The sequence below is a fragment of the Manis javanica genome, chromosome 1 (genome assembly GCF_040802235.1).
Source record: "Manis javanica isolate MJ-LG chromosome 1, MJ_LKY, whole genome shotgun sequence".
NCBI classification, from domain to species: Eukaryota; Metazoa; Chordata; class Mammalia; order Pholidota; family Manidae; genus Manis; species Manis javanica.
This window is the reverse complement of record NC_133156.1, coordinates 151605743-151629818: the sequence shown is the minus strand read 5'-3', so window position 1 is coordinate 151629818 and position 24076 is coordinate 151605743. Positions and strand designations below refer to the sequence as shown.

General features: G+C 42.9%; 1 long non-coding RNA gene across 25 annotated transcripts in view; it reads left to right on the top strand.

Moving 5' to 3' along the window:
- The window catches only part of LOC108388553 (uncharacterized), an 88231-nt gene that overhangs the window by 16578 nt on the left and 47577 nt on the right, over positions 1-24076 (top strand). For 4 of the 25 annotated variants that reach the window (XR_012132227.1, XR_012132210.1, XR_005060622.2 and 1 more), the window contains exons 1-2: positions 20178-20822; positions 21514-22945. This is a non-coding gene — a long non-coding RNA (uncharacterized lncRNA). Of the gene's footprint in view, positions 1-20163; positions 20823-21513; positions 22946-24076 lie in introns of those variants that run through there. The other 21 variants (XR_012132231.1, XR_012132198.1, XR_012132196.1 and 18 more) reach the window with 16 other exon arrangements.

Below are 24076 nucleotides of genomic sequence, written 5' to 3'. Positions count from 1 at the left end.
CAGATGGCTGAGTGCCCATCCACGCCCACCTGGCCCCTGCTTCCAAATCAGCTCTGACACTCCTCTAACACTCAGAAGTTGTTGTTTAATATGGGGCTTGTCAAATGCAAAAGACTGAGAAGAAATCCTCTGGAATTGCATAAAAAAATAAGAGGGGGAAGAAGGGAAATACTCAGAATCCCTAAGAAGTGTAACTGACAATGGCTTCCTACGTGGGTTGGGCTGAGTATATAACCAAAAGAATTGAAAGTAGGTACTTGAACAGGTCTTTGTACAGCAATATTTATAGTGGCATTATTTACAAAACACAAAAGGTGGAAACATCTCAAATGACATTGATGGGTGAATAGACAAACAAGATGTGGTCTTATTCAGCTGAAAAGAATTCTAACATATGCTACAATATGGATTACTTTTGAGAACATTATGCTAAATAAAGTAAGTCAAATAGATGCAAAAGGACAGATACTATGATTCCGCTTAAATGAGGTCACTAGAGGAGTCACATTCATAGAGACAGAAAGGAGATGGTGGCTGCTGGGGGCGGGGAATGGGGAGTTAATGTGTAATGGGGACGGAGTTTCAGTGTTGCAAGATGAAAAACTCTGGAGAGGGATGGTGGTGACGATTGCACAGCAATGGCATGTATTTAATGCTATTGAACTCTTCACCTAAAATTAGCTAAAATGGTAAATGTTATGTGTAATTACCATGTTAAAAAAATGTATGGATTGGGGAACAAAGGGACAAAATCCTAGGTAGTCATGTAAATGGCAGAGACAGGCTTCCCATTTCTCAAATAATCTTATTTTTCTTTGGTTATTTGAGGTGCATTTTACAAAGGAATTAGGATTAATGAAAGGAACTAATGGCCACTTAATGAGGGTTTTAGGGTGTTTCAGCCAGATGGTGTGCTTTGGCAGCTGAACCTGTGGGCCAGGCTGAAGTATTATTCTGTAAGCAGGAAATAAAAGTCCCTTGTGTGTGCACAAAATGGCTCTGTGCTTGAGAGTCCAGGAGGAAATCTGCTATTATTTGCTAAGGTCACAAGACAAGTCTTTCCACGCTAAGCCCAAAGTATTCGGAAGGCTGTCACCAGGTAGTTTTTCTCTCTTCTGGGCAGACTGCCTCATTTCTAGTTTTTCTTTTTCCTAATTTTATTTTTAGATGTCATCATGTTTTTCCTTTCAAAGCTCTACCTCTAGCATCTAATTGAGTGATTATATCCACTTAACTAAGCCATATTTATTGATCACGTACTGTGTTCTGTGTGTACCAAAAAGTACAAAACAACGTTTTTAGTCTCAAGGATTTATAACCTAGATAGGAAGGAAAGTCACATGCACACAGAAAGCTTACACAATATCAGTGCTGAAGGTGAGATGCACATACTAGTGTGTCATGACATTCAGAGAAGAGAGAGTACCCCAAAATGGAAAGCACTGGAACATAGGAGCTGTTGTTGAAAGACTGTGGGTCCTAAGCACCAGACATTATTTGGTAGGAAATGGTTAGCTCTGGATGTTTTTGTTGTTTACTTTTCATTTTGGAAAATGTCAAAGACACGGACAGGTGACTATGAACCCCAGTGTACCCACAAACCAGGTTTCACAATTATCAACATTTTGGTCAAATTTATGTTCCTTCCCACTTTTCCCACCCTGTGTCATTTTGAAGCAAATCCCAGACATCGAGAAAAGTGGAGTTAATGAGCACTGTCAGGATGCTTAAAACTTCTGCTGGTCACTTTAGTAACATAAATTTTGAAACCTATGGGCCAGTTTTGAACAAAAAGCATAAAGAAAGGACCCACTATGGTGCTGAGCTGTGCAACACGAGGGTGTGTGTGGTGAGGCATACAGGTGGGTGGCATGCCTAGGGAGGCTTCCCAGTCCTCTCTGGAATATTTAGATTTTTAAATTCCTCATAAAACCCAAGATAAAAAAGATTTGTGTCTCTGAAAGGTAAGTGTCTCCATGCACACACACATGATCACAGTATCTCTTGCTCTTAAATTATTAGCAATAGTTCTTTAATATCATCAGATATTCAGAGCGTTCAAATATCCCCAATTTTCTCATACTTCTAAACAGTGAATTTTCAAATTAGAATCCAAATTAGGCTCATGCATTTCCATTGCTTGACATGTCTCTTAAGTCTCAATTCATAGGTTCCTTCCCCCAGAATTGTCACATCAGCATTTTAAAAAAAATCTTCCCTTCATTTGTTAAAAAACTGGGTCATTCTTTCTGTAGTCTTCCCACAGTCTAGATCTTGCTAACTGGGTCCCATGGTACTGTTTAACATGTTCTCCTGCCTCCTTTTCTTGAAAGTTGGTATTCATATCTAGAGACTGGATCACATTCAGATTGTATTTTGTCAAGAACCCTTTCTAGGAGGTGTTGTGCACTTTTATCAGGAGACCCTAATATCTATTGAGAGTGAGTGTGATGTTAGCTGCTTTGAAGATGGGTGCCAGGTCCATTACTAAATTAGGGTTCAGAGTGGTGATCTAATTCTATCATCCCTTCTTTAATTATTAGCTGGATGGCTTCTGTAAAAAGAAATGTTCTCATCAGCTGTGACCCTAAGGTACGACTCACCTGAGAAATGAAGAATAAATACAGTTTTCTCCCTTTACTTGCCTGTTTTCCAAATAAAATGGTTTCCTAGCATCTTCCAAAGGTGACAGTGAGCTGAAATTTTAAAGATGTTATTATGAACTCTGGGCTTTAACATACTGAATGTGTCCCAACCCTCTCTAGTTATTTTTTTTTAATTTATTATTTTTATTTTGGTATTAATCTACAATTACATGAAGAACATTATGTTTACTAAGCTCCCCCCATCATCAAGTCTGCCCAATGTACCCCTTCACAGTCACTGTCCATCAGCATAGTAAGATGCTGTAAAATCACTACTTGTATTCTCTGTGTTGTAGGGCCCTCCCTGTACCCCCACACACACTATACATGCTAATCGTAATGCCCCCTTCCTTTTTCCCCACCCTTATCCCTCCCTTCTCACCCATCCTCCCCAGTCCCTTTCCCTTTGGTAACTGTTAGTCCATTCGTGGGTTCTGTGATTCTGCTGCTGTTTTGTTCCTTCAGTTTTTCTTTGCTCTTATACTCCACATATGAGTGAAATCATTTGGTACTTGTCTTTCTCTGCCTGGCTTATTTCACTGAGCATTATACCCTCTAGCTCCATCCATGTTGTTTGCAAATGGTAGGGTTTTTTTTCTTCTTATGGCTAAATAATATTTCATTGTGTATATGTACCACATCTTCTTTATCCATTCATCTACTGATGGACATTTAGATAGCTTCCATTTCTTGGCTATTGTAAATAGTGCTGTGATAAACACAGGGGTACATATGTCTTTTTCAAATTTATCTGCTGCATTCTTAGGGTAAATTCCTAGAAGTGGAATTCCTGGGTCAAATGGTATTTCTATTTTAAGCATTTTGAGGAACCTCCATACTGCTTTCCACAATGGTTGAACTAATTTACAGTCCCACCAACAGTGTAGGAGGGTTCCCCTTTCTCCACAACCTCACCAACATTTATTGTTGTTTGTCTTTTGGATGGTGGCCATCCTTACTGGTGTGAGGTGATATCTCATTGTTGTTTTAATTTGCATTTCTCTGATGACAAGTGATGTGGAGCATCTTTTCATGTGTCTGCTGGCCATCTGAATTTCCTCTTTGGAGAACTGTCTATTCAGCTCCTCTGCCCATTTTTTAATTGGATTATTTGCTTTTTGTTTGTTGAGATGTGTGAGGTCTTTTTATATTTTGGATGTCAACCCTTTATCGGATCTGTCATTTATGAATATATTGTCCCATACCATAGGGTACCTTTTTGTTCTGTTGATGGTGTCCTTTGCTGTACAGAAGCTTTTCAGCTTGACATAGTCCCACTTATTCATTTTTGCTTTTGTTTCCCTTGCCTGGGGAGATATGTTCATGAAGAAGTCACTCATGTTTATGTCTAAGAGATTTTTGCCTATGTTTTTTTCTAAGAGTTTTATGGTTTCATGACTTACATTCAGGTCTTTGATCCATTTCGAATTTACTTTTGTGTATGGGGTTAGACAGTGATCCAGTTTCATTCTCTTACATGTAGCTGTCCAGTTTTGCCAGCACCACCTGTTGAAGAGACTATCATTTCCCCATTGTATGTCCATGGCTGCTTTATCATATAATAATTGGCCATATATGTTTGGGTTAATGTTTGGAGTCTCTATTCTGTTCCACTGGTCTGTGGCTATGTTCTTGTGCCAGTACCAAACTGTTTTTATTACTGTGGCTTTGTAGTAGAGCTTGAGGTTGGGGAGCAAGATCCCCCCCCCCCACTTTATTCTTCCTTCTCAGGATTGCTTTAGCTATTTGGGGTCTTTGGTGTTTCCATATGAATTTTTGAACTATTTGTTCCAGTTCATTGAAGAATGCTGATGGTAATTTGATAGGGATTGCATTGAATCTGTGTATTGCTTTGGACAGTATGGCCATTTAACGATATTAATACTTTCCAGCCAGGAGCATGGGATGAGTTTCCATTTGTTAGTGTCCTCTTTAATTTCTCTTAAGAGTGTCTTGTAGTTTTCAGGGTATAGGTCTTTCACTTCCTTGGTAAAGTTTATTCCTAGGTATTTTATTCTTTTTGATGCTATTGTGAATGGAATTGTTTTCCTGATTTCTCTTTCTATTAGTTCGTTGTTAGTGTATAGGAAAGCCACAGATCTCTGTGTGTTAATTTTGTATCCTGCAACTTTGCTGAATTCTGATATTAGTTCTAGTAGTTTTGGAGTGGACTCTTTAGGGTTTTTTATGTACAATATCATGTCATCTGCAAATAGGGACAGTTTGACATCTTCTTTACCAATCTGAATTCCTTGTATTTCTTGGTTTTGTCTAATTGCCGTGGCTAGGACCTCCAGTACTATGTTGAATAACAGTGGGGAGAGTGGGCATCCCTGTCTTGTTCCTGATCTCAGAGGAAAAGCGTTCAGCCTCTCGCTGTTCAGTATGATGTTAGCTGTGGGTGTATCATATATGGCCTTTATTATGTTGAGGTACTTGCCCTCTATGCCCATTTTGTTGAGAGCTTTTCTCATGAATGGAAGTTGAATTTTGTTGAGTACTTTTTCAGCATCTATGGAGATGGTCATGTGATTTTTTTCCTTTTTGTTGATGTGGTGGATGATGTCAATGAATTTTTGAATGTTGTACCATCCTTGCATCCCTGAGATGAATCCCACTTGGTCATGGTGTACGATCCTTTTGATGTATCTTTGAATTCAGTTTGCTAATATTTTGTTGAGTATTTTTGCATCTACATTCATCAGGGATATTGGTCTGTAGTTTTCTTTTTTGGTGGGGTCTTCACCTGGTTTTGGTATTAGGGTGATGTTGGCTTCATAGAATGAGTTTGGGAGTAGTCCCTCCTCTTCTATTTTTTGGAAATCTTTAAGGAGAATGGGTATTATGTCCTCTCTGTGTGTAAATCCATCTGGCCCGGGGGTTTTGTTCTTGGGTAGTTTTTTGATTACCACTTCAATTTCGTTGCTGGTAATTGGTCTGTTTAGATTTTCTGTTGCTTTCTGGGTCAGTCTTGGAAGGTTGTGTTTTTCTAGGAAGTTGTCCATTTCTCCTAGGTTTTCCAGCTTGTTAGTATATAGGTATTCATAGTATTCTCTAATAATTCTTTGTATTTCTGTGCGGTCCATCATGATTTTTCCTTTCTCGTTTCTGATTCTGTTGATGTGTGTTGATTCTCTTTTTCTCTTAATAAGTCTGGTTAGAGGCTTATCTATTTTGTTTATTTTCTCAAAGAACCAGCTCTTGGTTTCATTGATTTTTTTCTATTGTTTCATTCTTCTCAATTTTATTTATTTCTTCTCTGATCTTTATTATGTCCCTCCTTCTGCAGGCTTTAGGGCTCATATGTTCTTCTTTTTCCAATTTTGATCATTGTGACTTTAGACTATTCATTTGGGATTGTTCTTCCTTCTTTATATATGCCTGAACTGCTATATACTTTCCTCTTAAAACTGCATTCGCTGTGTCCCACAGAAGTTAGGGCTTTGTGTTGTTGTTGTCATTTGTTTCCATATATTCCTTGATCTCTATTTTAATTTGGTATTTGATCCACTGATTATTTAGGAGCATGTTGTTAAGCCTCCATGTGTTTGTGAGCCTTTTTGCTTTCTTTCTACAATTTATTTCTAGTTTTATACCTTTGTGGTCTGAAAAGTTGGTTGGCAGGATTTCAATCTTTTGGAATTTACTGAGGCTCTTTTTGTGGCCTAGTATGTGGTCTATTCTGGAGAATGTTCCATGTGCACTTGAGAAGAATGTGTATCCTGCTGCTTTTGAATGTAGAGTTCTATAGATGTCTATTAAGTCCATCTGTTCTAGTGTGTTGTTCAGTGCCTCTGTGTTCTTACTTATTTTCCATCTGGTAGATCTGTCCTTTGGAGTGAGTGGTGTGTTGAAGTCTCCCAAAATGAATGCATTGCATTCCATTTCCTCCTTTAATTCTGTTAGTATTTGTTTCACATATGTTGGTGCTCCTGTATTGGGTGCATATATGTTTCTAATGGTTGTATCCTCTTGTGGGACTGACCCCTTTATCATTATGTAATGTCCTTCTTTATCTCTTGTTATTTTCTTTGTTTTGAAGTCTGTTTTGTCTGATACTAGTACTGCAACACCTGCTTTTTTCTCCCTGTTGTTTGCATGAAATATCATTTTCCATCCCTTTACTTTTAGTCTGTGTATGTCTTTGGGTTTGAGGTGAGTCTCTTGTAAGCAGCATATAGATGGGTCTTGCTTTTTCACCCATTCTATTACTTTGTATCTTTTGATTGGTGAATTCAGTTCATTTACATTTAGGGTGATTATTGAAACATATGTACTTATTGCCATTGCAGGCTTTAAGTTTGTGGTTACCAAAGGTTCAAGGTTAGCTTCTTTACTACCTTACCGTCTAACTTAACTTGCTTATTGAGCTATTATAAACACTGTCTGATGATTCTTTATTTCTCTCCCTTCTTATTCCTCCTCCTCCATTCTTCATATGTTTGGTGTTTTGTTCTGTGCTCTTTTTAGGAGTGCTCCCATCTAGAGCAGTCCCTCTAAAATACCCTGTAGAGGTCGTTTGTGGGAGGCAAATTCCCTCAACTTTTGCTTGTCTGGGAATTGTTTAATCTCTCCTTCATATTTAAACGATAATCATGCTGGATACAGTATCCTTGGTTCAAGGCCCTTCTGTTTCATTGCATTAAATATATCATGCCATTCTCTTCTGGCCTGTAAGGTTTCTGTTTAGAAGTCTGATGATAGCCTGATGGGTTTTCCTTTGTAGGTGACATTTTTTCTGGCTCTGGCTGCCTTTAATACTCTGTCCTTGTCCTTGATCTTTGCCATTTTAATTATTATGTGTCTTGGTGTTGTCCTCCTTGGGTCCCTTCTGTTGGGAGTTATGTGTGCTTCTGTGGTCTGAGCAACTATTTCCTTCCCCAGTTTGGGGAAGTTTTCAGCAATTCTTTCTTCAAAGACACTTTCTATCCCTTTTTCTTTCTTCTTCTTCTTCTGATACCCCTATAATGCGGATATTGTTCCTTTAGGGTTGGTCACACAGTTCTCTTAGTATTGTTTAATTCCTGGAGATCCTTTTATCTCTCTCTGCATCAGCTTCTATGCATTCCTGTTCTCTGCTTTCTATTCCATTAATGACCTCTTGCATCCCATCCATTCTGCTTTTAAGTCCTTCCAGTGATTGTTTTATTTTGGTAGTCTCCCTCTGTACTTACTCCTTTAGCTCTTGCATATTTCCCTGCACATCCATCAGCATGTTTATGATTTTTATTTTGAATTCTTTTTCAGGGAGACTGGTTAGGTCTGTCTCTGCAGATCCTCTCTCAGGGGTTGTCTGTACTATTTTGGACTGGACTAAATTTTTCTGCCTTTTCATGGTGGCTGTAGGCAGGTTGCAGATGTGTCAGCTGGGAGAAGAAAGTCCTTTCCTGCTTGCTGGATGCCTTGCCCTTCTCTGCTGCCTGTGACAGTTACCCGCACTCCTGGAGCAGCCACCGGGTTAATCCCCTAAGCTGCTGTGGGCGGGGTCTCTGTCAGAGAGGTGCAGAGCCCTGCAGGGAGTGGTAGGCATGCCGGCTGCCCTCCTCCGCGATAGCAGCACCCCTGCTGGGCAGCTGTATACCAGCAGCAGCCTTTGGGTCTGGCCTGGGCAGCTGTGTGTTAGGCTGGGATTCCGGTCGGCTGCTGGGAGCATGGCTGCTCCCTCTGGCAGTGCTGCAGGTGCACGCAGGCCTCTCCCATGTCCCTTTGTGTTGCCGCAGCAAATATGCACGGGCTGCTCCCGGGTCACTCAGTCACCGCCTCTGCAGGGTCGCGCAGGCCTCTCCCATGCCCCTCTGGCGCCGTGGTCGCTGTTGCATGCAGGTCGCTCCTGGGCTGCTCAGTTGCTACTGCGGCGGGCTCGCACGGGCCACTCCCTATCCCCTCTGGCGCCGCCACCCCTGGCGTGCTCTGCCGGTCTCCCACTACTTGGCCAGTGTGTCGGGGTCCGTGCCAGTGTTGGGAGTGACTAGCAGGTTGGTTAGTGCTGTGAGGGGCTTCAGAACTGCACTGCCTCCCCGGGGTTTAGGGCGCCTAAGGTTCCCCGGGGTTCCCAGCTGCTGGTTATGTGTGCCAGGACAACGTTGTCCAGCTATGGGGCCCCTGTCTCTTTAAGACTTGCAGAAAGCACTCACTTTTCTTTTGTCTCAGGGGCGCTGGTTGCAGCATCCTGCCCACAGGTTTTGCTCTTCCGTTTCTCTAATATCCAGCACCCCATGCACCTTGTGTCTGCGCTCCAGGTGTGGATTTCTAGAGCTGGTTGTTTAGCAGTCCTGGGCTTTCACTCCCTCCCTGTTCTGACTCCTTTATTCCTGCCAGGTTCTGGGGTTGGGGGGGCATTCAGGTCCTGCCAGGCCATGGCTTGTATCTTATCTCCTTCATGTGATGTTGAGTTCTTGCAGATGTAGATGTATCCTGGCTGTTGTACTGTATCCACTGGTGTCTCTTTTAGGAATAGTTGTATTTATTGTATTTTCATAAATATATATGTTTTTGGAAGGAGATTTCCACTGAACTACTCACACCGCCAACTTGGCTCTGCCCCCCCCCCCCCAGTTATTTTTGATGCTCTAAGTTTCTTGTTATCAGCCAACTCAAGAGGGTCTCTGAATTTTGATGGCTCTAGAGTTAACGGCTTGTAGCTTATTCTGACATGACTGCAGCAGCCACTGTTCCCACTTTATTTTCTGATATGACAACATGTTCATGCTGTGCACTTCCTTCTCCACACCTGGAGGAGAATGTTTCTCTAAGGAAAACTTTTTTTTTTAATGAGAAAAGCTATCAGGACATCAGGGTGCCATTGCTATTGGGTTTATAATTGTTTCTAGGTCTTTCAAAGCACTGTGGTACAAAATCCACTTTAAAAATAAAATATATTACTAGTGTGAGAACTAGATTAAATCAATTTACTTCTTTGAGCCTCAGTTTTCTCATCAGCAAAATAAAGATGAATAATACCTACCATCTCATCACCCTGCTATGGGAATATAACAAGATGGCATATGCTAAGTTTAACTCAGATGTCCCACTACACAGCCTGGAATGAAATTCATAGACTCCGGTTTCATCTTCGAGAAACAATTACTTAAGCCCTTTTTTGCTTTTGGGAGGTAACAGCCTTGAAGTGCAGTTTGTTCTCTTCCAAAACACTATCCCTTCCTCTTGAAAAGCACAGAATATCCCTCATAATAATGAGGCCTCTAAGGACCTACCTTCTTTTGGAATGCAACCTACAGGAGATGGTATGGGTGCGGATAGTAAGAAGATGCTAATTATGAAAAGACCTATTCCAGTATCTGCCACTTCCTACATGCAGAACCACTGGCTCCCCACATCCTCAACTTCTTGCTGACCAAAGTCTGTTAGACAATTTTTCCTTAAACTGTCGAAACTCAGAAGATCTTGTTTCGTCATTCTCCTAAAACATTCAAGAGATGACTGGCCCACTCTTAGACTAAGAATTCTCTTTCCTGCCTATGCTGTGCAACAGCTGACATTTTCTCTTTACAGGAGAAAGTAAGAGTCAAGACAGCATCTGGCAAGGCCCCTTTCTGGCAGAACATCCTGCTCCAATCCAGGCTGGTAGGGTGGAGGGGAGGGTGGTACTGAGAGGAAAGGATGCAAATCAAGGTCAAGAGCCCATCTCAGGATGACCTTGGCTCCATGTCTGATCCCAGCAGTGAGGTGGCTGCTTATGCTTTTCAGATGCCTCCCTTTCTGTCGCTATCCTTGCCCCTTATCTTCAACCAGGCCCAACTAATCATGCTGCTACAATTCTCCCACTGACTTTGTAGACTGTTTCATTAATTTTGACATGAATGATTCTGAATTGTAGAGTATTTAAAGTAAGTAAGACACTTGAACCCACAGATTATCCATAGCTTCACTAAAACTGGTGTGATGAAGCAGGATATTTTCAGCAGTACTTCTGTACTATTCCTGCCATAAATAATGGAACCGCTATCCCATCAAGCCTGTTATCAGAAATAGCAGGAGGCAGTGAAATGATTTAAATGACACTATGAGGATGTCATCCATCAAGCCAGTATGTGGGAAACTCCACAGGACAAATGACCACATCCCTCGATACCTAATGGCATACAAAGGGAGGGGAAGGATGGTTACAAAAGACCCAAGGCACAAACTACCCAAATTCAATACGTGGAATTTGCTTGCATCCTGATTCCACCAGAGCAATTTTAAAAATGAGGTTTTTAAAAAATTATTATTATTGTTGTTATTTTTTTGAGAGGGCATCTCTCATATTTATTCATCAAATGGTTGTTAACAACAATAAAATTCTGTATAGGGGACTCAATGCACAATCATTAATCAACCCAAGCCTAATTCTCAACAGTCTCCAATCTTCTGAAGCATAATGAACAAGTTCTTACATGGTGAACAAGTTCTTACATAGTGAATAAGTTCTTACATGGTGAACAGTTCAAGGGCAGTCATATCACAGAAACTTTCGGTTTTGATCATGCATCATGAACTATAAACAATCAACTCAGATATGATTATTTGTTTGATTTTTATACTTGATCTATATGTGAATCCCACATTTCTCCCTTATTATTATTATTATTATCTTTAATAAAATGCTGAAGTGGTAGGTAGATGCAAGATAAAGGTAGAAAACATAATTTAGTGCTGTAAGAGGGCAAATGTAGATGATCAGGTCTGTGCCTATAGACTAAGTATTAATCCAAGCTAGACAAGGGCAACAAAACATCCATGGATGCAGAAGATTTCTCTCAAAATAGGGGGGGTGAGGTTCTAAGCCTCACCTCTGTTGATCCCCAATTTCTCACCTGATGGCCCTCCTGCAACTGTGCCTGTCTTAGGTGGTTCCTCCCTTGAGGAATCTTACCTGTCTCTGGCTAAAAATGAGGTTTTGAGACAACATGTACAGTATGGAAAGATTATTGTTAATCTTAGATATGAAAATATTATGGTGGTTATGCTTCTTAAAACTTTCTTGCCTGTTACAGATGCATATGGCAGTTTATGGAAAAAATGGCTTGCTGTAAGAGATTTGCTTTAAAATATTCTGTAACAAAATACCAATGTCTGTGCGGAAAAAAAGTTAAAAATGCTGATTTTTTTGAAGGTGGACGATAGATATATGGAGGTTTCTTCTCTTTACTTTTTATATGTTGGAAACTTTGCATAATAAAAAGGTTTTTTAAAACATAAAAAGTAAAAGTAAGTAAGTGGCAGATAGCATGTATGGGGGGGCTCACCATATAGAATCTAGGTGAGAAACTATGATTCCCAGGTTTGGGCTGAGAAGACAGTGGGGTGAGGCAGAATGTTGAGAGAGGTAGGCAGGACTTAGAAGTTCGGTCTTGGCTACTAAGTTTGAGCTGAGGATTAGAAATGTCAATCTACAGTTGAATGTTCAGCTCTGAAGCTTGGGAGGGATGTTGGACCTGGAGTAATCAGCTGACAGATGGTGTTTAAAACCACAAGATTAAATACGGTCACTAGGGGAGAAAGGGTAGCTGAAGAAAAGCAGTTTTGTGTTTTTGGGTGAACATTTCATAATGTATATAATTGTCAAATCACTATATCAGATCATCCAACAAGAAGATATAACCATTATAAACATCTATGCACCCAACATAGGAGCACCTACATATGTGAAACAAATACTGACAGAACTAAAGGGGGAAATGGAATGCAATGCATTCGTTTTAGGAGATTTCAACACACCACTCACTCCAAAGGACAGATCAACCAGACAGAAGATAAGTAGGGACACAGAGGCACTCAACAACACATTAGAACAGATGGATCTAACAGACATGTACAGAACACTTCACCCAAAAGCAACAGGATACACATTCTTCTCCAGCACACCTAGAACATTTTCCAAAATAAATCACATACTAGGCCACAAAAAGAGCCTCAGTAAATTCAGGATTAAAATTGTACCAACCAGGTTCTCAGACTACAAAGGTATGAAACTAGAAATAAATTATGAAAAGAAAACAAAAAAGCCCACAAACACATGGAGTATTAACAACATGCTCCTAAATAATCAATGGGTCAATGACCAAATAAAAACGGAGATCAAGCAATATGTGGAGACAAACGACAACAGTAACTCAACACTGCAAAATCTGTGGGACTTGACCAAATAAAAACAGAGATCAAGCAATATATGGAGACAAATGACAACAATAACTCAACACTGCAAAATCTGTGGGACGCACTGAAGGCTGTGCTAAGAGGGAAGTATATTGCAATCAGGCCTACCTCAGGAAAGAAGAACAATCCCATATGAACAGTCTAAACTCACAATTGATGAAACTAGAAAAAGAAGAAAAAATGAGGCCCAAAGACAGTAGAAGGAGGGACCTAATAAAGATTAGAGCAGAAATAAATAAAATAGAGAAGAATAAAACAAAAGAATCAATGAAAGCAAGAGTTGGTTCTTCAAGAAAATAAACAAAATAGAAAAATCCATAGCCAGACTTATCAAGAAAAAAGAGAGTGTACACACATAAACAGAATCAGAAATGAGAAAGGAAATATCACTACGGACACCACAGAAATACAAAGAATTATTAGAGAATAGTATGAAAAAGTATATGATAACAAATTGGATAACCTAGAAGAAATGGACAACTTTCTAGAAAAACACAAGCCAGACCCAGGAATAAAGAGAAAACTTGAACAGACCAATGACCAGCAATGAAATTGAATTGGTAATAAAAAGAACTACCCAAGATACCCAAGAACAAAATCCCTGGATGAGGTAGCTTCAACACTGAATTTTATTGAACATTTAGTGAAGACTTAATACCCGTCCTCCTTAAATTTTCCAAAAAGTAGAAGAGGGAATACTTCCAAACTCATTCTATAAGGCCAGCATCACTCTAATACCAAAACCAGGCAAAGACACCACAAATAAAGAAAATTATAGACCAATATCCTAGATGAACATAGATGCAAAAATACTCAACAAAGTATTAGCAAACCCAATTCAAAAATACATCAAAAAGATCACCCAGCATGATAAACTGGGATTTATTCCAGGATGCAAGGTTGGTACAATATTTAAAAATCCATCATCATACACCACAACAACAAAAAGGACAAAAATCACATGATCATCTCCATAGATGCTGAAAAGGCATTTGACAAAATTCAACATCCATTCATGATAAAAACTCTCAACAAAATGGGTATAGAGAGTAAGTACCTCAATATAATAAAGACCATATATGACAAACCTACAGCCAACATCAACAGCGAGAAGCTGAAAGCTTTTCCTTTAGATCTGGAACAAGACAAGGATGCCCACTCTTCCCACTTTTATTCAACATAATTCTGGATGTCCTAGCCATGGCACTCAGACAACACAAAGAAATAAAAGGCATCCAGATTGATAAGGAAGAAGTTAAACTGTAACTGTTTGCAATTGACATATTTTGTACATAAAAAAACTCTAAAGAATCCACCCCAAAACTACTAGAACTAATAATTCAGCAATGTTGTAGGATACAAAATTAATACATATAAATCTGTTGCATTCCTACATACTAACAATAAACTAGCAGAAAGAGGAATCAGGAAAACAATTCCATTTAAAATTGCATCAAAAAGAATAAAATACTTAAGAATAAACCTAACCATGGAGGTGAAAGACCAATACCCTGAAACTACAAGACAGTCATGAGAGAAATTAAAGAAGACACCAATAAATGGAAAAACAGAAAGAATTAATATTGTCAAAATGACCATCCTGCCTAAAGCAATCTACATACTTAATGCAATCCCTACCAAAATACCAGTGGCATTCTTCAAGGAACTAGAACAAATAGTTCTAAAACTCATATGTAACTCCAAAAGACCCCAAATAGTCAAATCAGTCCTGAGAAGGAAGAATAAAGTGGGGAGGATTATGCTCCCCAACTTCAAGTTCTACTACAAAGCCACAATAATCAAGACAATTTGGTACTGGCACAGGAACAGACCCACAGACCAATGGAACAGACTAGAGACCCCAGATATAAACCCAAGCATATATGGTTAATTAATATATGATAAAGGAGCTATGGATATACAATGGGAAAATGACAGCCTCTTCAACAGCTGGTGTTGGCAAAACTGGACAGCTACATGTAAGAGAATGAAACTGGACTGTTGTCTAACCCCATACACAAAAGTAAACTCAAAATGGATCAAAGACCTGAACATACAAAACCATAAAACTTATTGAAGAATACATAGGTAAAACTCTCTTGAATAGAAACATGAGCTACTTTTTTCTGAGCACATCCTGGGCAACAGAAACAAAAGCAAAAATGAACAAATGGGACTACATCAAACTAAAAAGCTTCTTTACTGCAAATGACACAATCAGCAGAACAAAAAGGCATCCTACAGTATAGGAGAAAATATTAATAAATGATTTATTCAATTAGGGGTTAACATCCAAAATACATAAAGAATTCATATGCCTCAACACCAAAAAAGCAAATAACCTGATTAAAAAATGGGCAGAGGATATGAATTCTCCAAAGAAGAAATTCAAATGGCCAACAGGCACAGGAAAAGATGCTCTACATTGCTAATCATCAGGGAAATGCAAATTAAAACCACAGTGAGGTATCACCTCACACCAGTTAGGATGGCCAACATCCGAAAGACAAGGAACAACAAATGCTGGTTAGGATGCAGAGAAAGGGGAACGCTCCTACACTGCTGGTGGGAATATAAATTAGTTCAACCATTGTGGAAACCAATATGGAGGTTCCTCAAAAAACTAAAAATAGAAATACCATTTGACCCAATAATTCCATTCCTAGGAATTTACCCAAAGAAAACAAGATCCCAGAATCAAAAAGACATACATATTCCTATGTTTATCGCAGCACTATTTACAATAGCCAAGATATGTAAGCAACACAAGCATCCATCAGTAGATTAATGGATAAAGAAGAGATGGTATATATACACAATGGAATATTATTCAACCATAAGAAGAATACAAATCCTGCCATTTGCAACAACATGGATAGCACTAGTGGGTATTATGCTCAGTGAAATAAGCTAGGTGGAGAAAGACAAGTATCAAATGATTTCACTCATTTGTGGAGTATAACAACAAAGCAAAACTGAAGGAACAAAACAGCAGCAGACTCACAAACTCCAAGAAGGAACTAGAGGTTAGCAAAGGGCAGGGAATTGGGTGGCTGGGTGGGGAGAGAGAAGGGGATTGAGGGGAATTATGATTGGCATACATAATGTAGCGCAACGGGAAGGCAGTGTAGTACAGAGAAGACAATTAGTGACTCTATAGCATCTTACTGCGCTGATGGACAGTGACTGCAATGGGGTGTGTGGGTAGGCCTTGATAATATGGGTGAATGTAGTAACCTCAATATTGTTCATGTGAAATGTTCATACGATTGCATATCAGTGATACCTTAATAAAAAAAATCACTATATCATATACCTGAAACCCATACAATACAGTTGTGTATCTACTGTACTTCAATTAAAAAATGGAGAAAAGGTAGTTTGCACTAGAGTTAGAATTTTCTAGAATCTAAGATGAGTACTAAGAAACCGTCTGCAAGATTTCTCTAAATCAGGCTTCAGCAATAACCACATTTAACCCGTGGGAGCTGTGACTTGGCTCTGGGTCTCTGCCCCCAAGGGCACCAGAACACTGTTGCTGGACAGTTGCCACAAACCTGTCGGGATGCAGCCATGGACTGGAATTTACTGGAATTTATGCCTGCGGCCAGTACTCCACTTTTTAATCAGTGCCACTGTCATCCAAACATGGACCTTGTTTCCTGCCCTGCTTCTGCAACTGCTTGTCAATATTTGATTTCCAGATCATAAGACCCCATCCTTTATGAAGTGCCATGGCCTGTCACTTAAAACAAACAGAAGAGGACGTCAGCAAAAACCACTCTGGTCAAAGCGCCCACTTCTCAGGACTTTCCCCAGTTGGTTCATCCCTGCTCGTCCCCGCCCCCAGGAATAGCAATGCAGTGCAAGCTCTGAGCACCCTTTGTTCGCTCCTGGGAGTGTGTGGCCCCAAGAGACAATGCTGGGATTTATAAACCAGAGAGATCGTAAATGTCAGTGCAATGCTAGCCGCTAGATTATACAGCAGTCTGTTGGTAAAATCCTTCAGGTTGATATTCCATTTAGAGAGATTGGAGGAAGGAGGTGGGGTGGGACTCACATTGCAAATCCTCACCAATTTAGCCAGGTATTTCAGCTACCTCTCCCAGAGCAGAAGTAGTGTGTGAATGGGCAGAGTGGGTACCCAGCCTCTCAAATCCCTGATGGGCGATGCCTTAAATTGACCTTTCAGCCTAGATTTTGTTCTCTAAAGCCAATTGCTGCTGCCATTAGGAGACCACACCCTATTAAAGTAAACCCAGGTCCTCCTAAGTTCCTATGTGAAAGGAGACTTCCAGGTGCCACACTATGGCTGAGTGACCTGCCCGGAGGTGGGCAGGCACACTGGTCTGTGCACAGGGCCTGGAGTCACTGTCCAGATTGGAGCCCCCATCTGTCACTTAACTGTGGATGAACACTAAACAAATTAACCTCCCTTCTGCCTCAGTTTCCTAATCAGTTGAGGAGGGATACTAACACTGTGTACCTTGCAGAGCCGACGAGGGTAGCAACTCGTTACTGTAGGTAACACCGTTCCCACAAGGTGTGCCTGCACGGAAGGGCTCTCAGGCCGGCGGTGAGGGGGACTGGGTGAGGCAGACGCTTTGCTTGTCTTCCAGCAGGAATGAGGATGCCAGTCTTCTATTTCTAACTTAAATAACAGATGGCATTTAGTTTTTATGGGTGGCGTGGCCATTTGGAGCCTCCCAGAGTTATTGACACCTTCCATACTTAGGTCTTAGAAATCATTTTGGTGTCCCCAGTACAGTCAGTGGTCAGCTTCTCTTTATTTCAAAATAATAAATTCTGTTTTTATATAATAAAATATTTAAACTTAAAATAATGCTGTGAGTTTCATAAACCTATGTTTTTTTCAATAATTTGACTATTTTAATGTTCTGGTAAAAAAAGTTCCTTAAAAAAATACATGAAAATCTGCAGGAGGTATGCACTTTTCCCCCTTGCCTCAGGCTGCAGCTCCCCTGCTCCACGGGGGCTGGGCTTGCTTCCAGGCTTAGCGATTGGCACGTGTGTGTGCCCTCTGGGGTATGCCCGCCGTGGCCCTCCTGAGCACACCTGCCTGCTTGCCTGCACCAAGCAGAGTAGGTCTTGCTTGAGACTTGGGAACCAGGGACTGACTGGAAAAGCCATTCTGCTCTGGCCACTGCTCGGGGACGCATTAGCCTGGAGGTGACAGGACAGCTGTGTGTGAGTATCTACAAGGACAGAAAATGGATGCTATGCAGACAGAAATGGAAATAAGCAGCCATGTGGCTGGGAGTAAAGCTTGGAAACAATTTTCCAGGTCCTGGTGTTTCCTTATGAGGCTGCCTTCAGGTTCATGATCTACACACAAGTCCTTATAATCAGATCCTTTTCTTCCCCTTGAGCTGGGGCAAGTAGATTTCTATTACTTACATTAAAAAAAAAATCCTGGAAGCAAATTTGTGGAGGCCTAATAACATAGCTGCAATTTGTAAGGCTGTATTGGCAGTGACCGTAGATTGGTCAGCAATGGAAGGTCACATTGCTGTGCCAGTTAGCAGGTATGAAGCAATTCAGGGAACTTTCTGTCAAGCAACTGCACCATGCCTGATTGCCTGCCCTTCAGGTTGCAGTTTAAACACCACTTCAAGGAGCACTTCCCTGACTTCCATACTAAGCTTAGTCCTCCCAAGATTGTGTAATCAAATATTTATAAGAATATGTTCACCTTCTCTGCTAGAATGCAGACGCCCTAGACAGGGGCCTGCATCTGTTTGCTCTCCTTCTATCCCCAGTACCTAGCACTGTGGGTGGCAATGCCAAGTGCTTAGTAAATACTAGTTAACTAATATAAACAAACACATCCTTTGGGCAGAACACTACCTTTCTGTGATATCATGACCCCAAAGCAATCCTAGATGTCACAAACACAGGGTTATGAGGGTCCCATTCTTTACAAATACATATTCATTCCTAGAATGTGAGTGCTATCTGCTTATGTCTGCCCTGCCAGCAGCCCTCACAGCTCCCACTCCAGTCCGGAGAACAGCTCCAGAGGGCAGCCAAAGCAGGGCTGGGGCTTGGCTAGCCGTGCAGCCTGCAGGCCACACTCCCTCTGCAACAGCTGGTGAATCGAATTAATGAATGCTGAGGTGGGACTGAAGCAGTTGAGGGACATTAGTCACTCAGACTTCATTGTGAATAGAACACCTGAAAAAAACATAGACCAGAAAAGGACTGGCCTTGGCCCCTGGGAGGAGGGAGGTGTAGAAACACAGAAATTACTTGCATAGAGAGCAAGGAAATAAAGACACAACACAGCAGATGTTACCTTAGGGACCTAAGAGCAAAACTAGGCTTGTGCATATCCCCCAAGGCCTTCGGTAACCCACCTATGCCATCCGGGTCTGACTGAGCTTTTGAGAACAGCTGTCATTCCACAAACACTACCTGGTCACCTCATTGCACTCCATTCCCCATGCAAGTCCCTGCGACCACAGTGACTCCCATTTCTGCCCTGGAATTCCTCACAGGCAGTGGGGAGGCAGACAATAAACAAGTAAATGGACATATATGTAGTAATCACACATCAGAGGAATCTCAGAAGGAAGCAGAGAGGATGAAATAACAGAGGGACCAGGTCTAGCTTCTGTGAGAAGGCTGGGAGGCGGTGCCCGAGAAGCTCCTGAAGTGTGGACACTTGGTGTGAATTGCAGGCTGCACAGAGAAGGTGGGCCATGGAGCGGGAAGCAGAGGCCCAAAGGGAGGAGGAAGGGAGTCCAGGTCACCTGCCGGAAGCTCTGGATCATATTCTCCCTGTAGTAGGAAGCCCCTGGAAGATTTTAAGCACTGAATGACATTGTCCAATTTATACCTTGTATTGCTGGTTGCTATTGTGGGATGGGCTGGGGTGAAGGTGGGCCCAGGCTGGCAGCTGTTACAGCCCCAGCAACACCAGAGCCCTGGGCCAGGCAAAGGTGTGGATATCTGTTCTGGAGTTATCATCCTCAGTACTCCTTAGCAGATTGGGTGGAGAAGGTTAAGGAACAGAATCAAGAATGAGTCCCAGTTATATTTTCAAAAGAGATTCCTATTTTTTAGAGATATATACTAAATATATTTGGGTGAAATGGGATGCTGTCTGGTTTGAAGAATTAGGTTCCAAGTCACTTAATGTGACATTCTAATATTTTTTAGATGGTCATAGATAAATTAGCATGTAACAGTCTCAGGAATATTAAAATAAACTGGAAAAATACAACACATGTACAAAAATACTAAGAGTAACCTACAAAGGTGAGGTAATATCAGTGCAAATATATTTCGAACCGGGCAGGGCCCAGTCCCTGGTTTTTGAGTCCCTGGCTCTTATGAGGCTGCCAGTGAGCTACAGCTGCTTGGCCAGCCGCCCTAGTCACTGCACTCCCAAGGGGCCATGCACCAGCTTTCTCACATCCCTCTTTATTTTGTCTGCTTGGAGTCATTACATGTTAAAAACTGATGAGTAATGTGGTGGCTTTATTGGGAGGAATAACCAGTGACAGGAACAAATCTCGGCGGAAATGATGTTACATTTTGGAACAGGTTAATTTTGAGGTGCTTGAGGGATGTCCAGGTGGAAAGGTAAAGCAGCCACTTAAAGATCAGAGCCTAGGGTGGGGCTTGGGGTGTCTAGGGCTCATAAATGCTGGGCTGAGCTCACCTGGGCCGGCCTGCAGATCACACCTTCCCTCAGGTGTACTTCCGGGAGGTGGGGCTGGTGGAGAGGCCGGGAGAGAACCCTCTGTTCTCCACGAAAGTTGACTCTATGTCACCGTGCAAATATGTAATGGGTCAGGCTCTCACCTGTCACCATTTCCTGGGGGCAAGGTGAGTGTTACAAAGGTTGGCGTCTGGAGAATGCAGGACTGTATGTGGCCCCACTCCCACAGGGTGCTGCTATCCTGACTAGAGTGTCTTCCCATCTCTGAGCCCCTATCAGAAGGTGGAGGAATTCGGGCTGCCCTCCTCCAGCCAGCCCCAAGCACACTAAAGGTGAGTAGCTGTTATGATGGGGTGTGCTAAGAAACGATAAATGGATAAAGCAGCCGCAGGGCACCACTGCGCCAGTGCTTTGCAGTGTTCTTGCTGTGTGAGTAGCAGGGTTACTCTGTTATTAGGAGGCCTTCAGCTTAAGTTTCAAAAACAGTCCAAGCCAAGTTGTCTGAGGGAAGAGGATTTATTACCTCTGATTGCATGGCATTTGGGAGGTGGGACAGTCACTCCATGGTGGCATCAGGGACCCAGGTTCTTTCCATCACTGTGCTCTGCCATCTCCAGATGGTTGCTCAGACTGACCCCCTCCAGGGCTGCAAGATGTGGGCCCCATCACAGCCAGACCCTGCATCTTCCTGGAGCTTCTTTTTAAGAGTGAGGGAATCTTTCTCAAAGACCCAGCCCACCTCACCTTCCCTACATGTCTAAGCCAGAACTGGAGCAGCAGGCCCCTGCGTGGGGAGAGGTCTGTGGCTGACGCCTATGTTTGATAGTCCCCTCAAGCTGCTGTAGGGAAGGCACACAGTGACAGCATCTGACCTCAGCTATGACCCTGGACTGTATTCTGGCCCCTGGGCCCTTGCTGCTCAGGCCTGGGGTGGCTGCTTAAATAGGGGCCAGCCATTCACCCACCTCAGGGAGCTCTAACAGGACAGATCTGCTTTTCTGCCTATTGCTCTTCTGGCCACAGTCAGGAGAGATCATCACACAGCAGGAACAGCACTTCTCCAGGATGCTGAGAAAGCACTCTCCTGGGGTGCCGGCTGCCTGGACTTGCTGCCAGTGGACAGGACAGGAAGGGGGACAGTTATGGCGGGTGGAACCGTTCCTGATGTCTGCATCCCACCCCTGCTGTCCTCCAAGGAAGATGATTCACTGGCATCCTCTCCAGTGGACTTGGGGAGAATCCATCCCCTCAACCAGAACGAGGAAAACTGCTTCCTCTGGACTCAGGTGGGGCTTCCAAGGCGGCCCCGCTGCCACCTCCCCAGCAAACAGCAGACTGGGAGGCAGTGGCCCTGGTGGGCGCTCCCCACCCCTCCCATCACGCTGCTTCCCTTCTGCCCCTTGCCTGGTCCAGAGGACCCCTGCGCACTCAGACGTCTGTGTGCCCTACTCTCCACGGGGGCCCGTGGCTGCCTCCCCTGAGCAGCGCCTCTCTTCCTGGTTGTGCTCAGGAAGCCACTGTTGGGAATTGCCCATCACAGGGCTCGCTGCCTGGCCAGGTAAGGTTTAGGCGAAGGCCAGCTACTGCTCCTTGCTAATAAGCGTGTGGGAGTCTGTTGGACGGTGCTGGAAAAGAGCCCCTCTCTAAGGGACACTGACAGGGTCTACCAGAGCTGGGAAGAGAGCTACTGCAGAGCCCGCAGCCTTGCTGAGAAGGAGGCAGGGGAAATGGGTGTCCACTGTAGTCACCGCGGTTTCTGAAGAGCTGCAGGTGGTCTTCATGCTGTCATGGTTGTGGGAGGCGGGAGACAGCTCACTCCAGACAGAGTATGTGCTTCCCTGCTGTCAGCTGCTTCCTCGGATGTGGGGGCCCTGTAAGCTCCAAGCTGCCTCTGCTCTTCCTTCAGAGCCATGACTCGCCCCAGACAACCACCGCTGGAGCCCAGATTCAAACTTCAACATTGTGTGCTGGCCATGGCTGTTTTAACTTTTTATTGCTTTAGCAAAACCTCCACACCCTAAAGCATGCTTCTCAGACTTGAGTGGGGACGTGGCTCACCTGGGATCCTCACAGCACCTGGCGGAAGAGTGAAACTCCAGGCCAGGTCACCCTCATTAGAGCTGATCTGCTTCTATGGCTTCCCTCATGCTGGCCTGTTAACTACCTTCACCTTATGAAACAGAGATAAGACACCGTGTTTACTAAAATTTAATATTTCAGTGCTTTTTTTTTAGGACTAGAAAATAAACTCCTGAGTACTAAGTATTAAGAGGACAAAATGAAAACAGACAAAGGAGCTTCTTGTAATCTGGGAACAGCACACAGACATTGCTTAGAAAGCAAGAGTGATTTAACTGCACCCATACCCAAAGTCCTGCCTGCCAAGTGAAGGAAGCTGAAGCAAGGCTGCCTAATGTGAGGTGTGCTTCTGATAACAGGGATCTAGTATTTAAAGGTATTAGGAATTTTATATTTCCAAAAATTATCAGTATTGTTTGTAAAGCATATGATTAAAAACTCATTTACCTATTTTAAAATGTCAAGTATTTATATTCCATTTTCATAAAGTTGATTTCTAGAGCACAGTTTCCCTAGAGGACATTTTCCCCTGTGTGTTCAAGGGGAAAGAGTGGCTTTGTAGGCAGGGATGAAGTCGGGGCCGCTGTCACAATGGCTACCAGCTGCTGGAGGCCCTGACCTCTCCTGCACCCCGTCACACTACACGGGATGAAGTGACACCTCTAGGGAGCAACCATCTGCTGTGAAGCAGATGTGATCTTTCCTTAGGACAATGCCGCAGTGCTTCCCTATTTTCCATCTCAGTTCTGGATGTCCTTGCAGGGCACTGATGTGTGTGACTTGATTTTTTAACTGATTCACAAACTGATTTGTGCTCAGTTAGACTTTATGGGAAACAAATCAGGACGATGGGAATTTATAGGGCTTATCACCTCACTCTAGGGCTGTGACAGCACCGAAAGTAGCCTCCGGGCTTGGGAAACAACCTGATCCCCACGGATCAACTGTGGGAATTTAACGTGGGGAATCGGGAACAAGGTGTGAGGAAACTGAAGGCAAGGCATCCCAGACATTCATGACTGCAGGAAGCCACCGCCTCCCTAGGGCACAGAGGACCCTGAGAGGATGTGAATGAAGCCAGGTGTCCAAAAGCCAGGGCCACCCGTGTGAGCTGGTGCCACAGAGGCTGCCTGGCTGGCGCTGGGCTCTGGGAGAGGAGCTGCCTGGCCAGAGTGGCAGCACAGACAGCTGGAAAGGCTGCAGGAGCAGAGAGAATGGGGAGGGGCAACCGGCTCCTCTCCCTTTCCTCCCTGCCAATCTCCCGCCAGTCCCTCCCGATGGCTAGCCCTAACTGGAAGCTGGCAAGAAGTCTGGGAAATGTAGTCTGATAGAGCAGGGCTGGGGGTGGGGGTCAGGGGCAGGATGAAGCCTGGGAAGGGTTGAAAGTGACTGCAAATAACTTGCACAACTCCTTCTTCTGTGGCTAGGTACCTACCCATATATCTACCCATACTTAGCTGCCATTCAGTGACCTCATGGGTCCAGGTATCAGATCAGCTCTCCTTAA